Source organism: Phoca vitulina, unplaced genomic scaffold (genome assembly GCF_004348235.1).
Source record: "Phoca vitulina isolate PV1807 unplaced genomic scaffold, GSC_HSeal_1.0 scaffold10, whole genome shotgun sequence".
NCBI lineage: Eukaryota > Metazoa > Chordata > Mammalia > Carnivora > Phocidae > Phoca > Phoca vitulina.
The window spans coordinates 5,343,763-5,346,522 of record NW_022589713.1 but is presented as its reverse complement, the minus strand read 5'-3'; the positions used below and the strand labels follow the sequence as shown (position 1 = coordinate 5,346,522).

Below are 2,760 nucleotides of genomic sequence, written 5' to 3'. Positions count from 1 at the left end.
CTACTAACTCCCCAAACACCAACTGGATTTTCATGTATGGACCCTGTGTGCTGACACGCAACATGCTCACTCAATTTGCTCCAAATATTTTGTAACTGTCATTTTGATTTTGACATTTATAGTCCAGCACTGGTATCACTATTCAGTTTTTTTTTTTGACACTCAAGAATTTTATTGAATTCAAAATGTGCAAAAGACAAGTTTATGAGGTTATAGGTTGGCTTAAAGAATAATTATACCTGAAAATTTCATTTTCATTGTAAGTAATTCATCTTATTTTTTCCCCACTAAATTTCAGCCAAATTTTTTTTTTTACATTTTTTAAATTTTATTATGTTATGTTCATCACCACACATTACATCATTAGTTTTTGATGTAGCATTCCATGATTCATTGTTTGCATATAACACCCAGTGCTCCATTCAGTATGTGCCCTCCTTAATACCCATCACCAGGCTAACCCATCCCCCTACCCGCCTCCCCTCTAGAACCCTCAGTTTGTTTCTCAGAGTCCAGAGTCTCTCATGGTTCGTCTCCCCCTCCGATTTCCCTCACTTCAAGACTATACTTTCAGGGATCATTTCTATAGTTTGTCACTATCTAGTTTTAATATTAATGGAATTCTTTTTGCTATTTTCAGTTATTTTTCTTCATTGTGCTGGGCTTCAAAGAGGGCAATTACTTAAATAGGCACTCTCCCATCATCTTTCCTAAATTCCTCCCAAATTAGCTTTCTATTTTTAAAACATTATTTTCAACCTTTTCCCTGAATGTAAGTGCCAAGTTTGCTTTTTAATAAAGCATGATACTAAAAACTATCTGGATGCAAGAACAAAAAGTATTCGTCACCTTATTTAAGATTGATGGCCAAAATGATTTTTTTTTTTAATTTTTAAAATCCCATACCTGTCAAATCCCATAAATCAAATGTTTTTTTTCTTGGCTTCCTGGCTGCAAGGCAACCATTTGATTTCTATTTAGCTAGGACTTATTCCTTTTATTAATTCTTGCATTGCTTCACAAGTGACAAAATAAAACTCTGATGTGATTTTTCTTCCTCCCTTTTCCCTGAACAGGGAACAGTCAATTGCCCAATTTTGGTACTTTGGCCTCTACCAGCATGTCCTAGTGAAAGACATCCCATTACAAACCTCAGGATGTCAGAGGAAGATGAATGGTTTTGAGTATTTTGAACAATGTAAATTGAACAGAATATAGAACATCTGACATTTTAAACCAAATTCTCTTTTCTGGGAAAGAAGTGATCGTTAAAATGTTTCACACAGAAAATCAGCCTTGATTCTCTCAAATAACTAAAAGACTTATATGTGCTGATGACAACAAATTCTTTGCTTTTAAAGGACACCGAATAAGAGTAACTCGGAGCCTTATTTCAAGATTACTGGTCAATCTATGTCTTTTACTGACATTAACCTTACTGTAAAATGAGATAATTTAAATTGGTCTTTTAGTTGACTGGCTGACATTAAAAGTCACTCATTCTGAGATTTAATCAAGTAGAAACTAAAAGTCTTCTCTCTGGGTCAAGTTACCTACTCTAGTAAACTGTTCGGAACAGGGCCCTTAACGCTGATCATTGAGCTCACACTGCCCTGGGTTCACGGTTTCCTTAACTCCTTGTTTCCTGAAATCTGTGTTTGCTTCAGTTTTCTTTGTTACTGTTATTCCCGATCATCCTGTGCAAGGAAGGTAAGAGCTAACTCTATTGTGTGCTTTTGTTGCCATGGTGAAGAAAATAGTACAATTCCACAGTTAATAAAGAGTATCAGGGTGAGGAAGATATTTCTTCCAAGCTCACATGATCTTCATTTCATTATAGTGGAACTAAGGAGCATTGACAGGCCTGTTGAAGCAAAATCTTATGTTAGATGTAGTTCATAATGTCATGCTATTCACTCAGAATATAGTACTTCCCTTTGAGAAATTATTTAAAATGCTTGCACTAGAGGAATGTTTTAAAAGGAGCTTCATGTGGTCATATTTTTTTTTCCGACTAAAAAGGAACTGACATTCTACAGATTTCCATTTTGAAAACTGAACAGTCACAGAGAAACACTGTTGCAAAGGGCCTCATTAATTCAAGCTTTGAAAAAGTGATTTGTGGCTTTTCTAAAGGGAAATGTCTTCATTTAGCGATCCCGTCCCAAACCTGGGTGTAGAAAGCATAAAGGATCCTTCATTTCACTACAAGTACAAAGGGTAAAACGTTTTTAGTAATTTATTCGGTTCATCAGGAAATTTCTCCTCCCATCCCTTCTGTCCTACCTCTTCGCTTACTCAACCTGCCCCTCCTGCTCCCCTAACCCTCCTTCGCATGCACACATTGATTCAGAAGAGCCAAATGCACCAGGAATTTGTGCTAGACGAGAGAGAGGAGGCCAGCTAAAGTCCAAGAGTGGAGCTGAAAGCCTCTGGCCCATGAATTTTTCAGTTGTTAGGAGGCAGCGAGCTGAAATTGGGCAATGTCCTTCAAATTACCACAGCTGAACATTCTCTAAGAGCTCCTGTCAATTTCACAATCTTTCATAAAAATGGAAGAAAATGGAGAGATTTCTTAATTGCGATTTTTTCCTATTAGATATATCCAGGTCTAATTCGCTATGACAAAATGCACTTTGGTGAACATTCAGTTCTTTCAACCAAAAAGGCTAGAAAAATAATTAAAAAAAAAAACAACTAGATTGAAGGCAAGTGAGAGAGTATTTGAAAATAGCAAATTTCTAACTTTTAGCCCATTGT

At 36.2% G+C, this 2,760-nt stretch overlaps 1 pseudogene; it reads left to right on the top strand.

Moving 5' to 3' along the window:
- Window positions 1-558: 558 nt before the first annotated feature.
- LOC116635339 lies at window positions 559-626 on the top strand (annotated as a pseudogene).
- The last annotated feature ends 2,134 nt before the right edge of the window (window positions 627-2,760 follow it).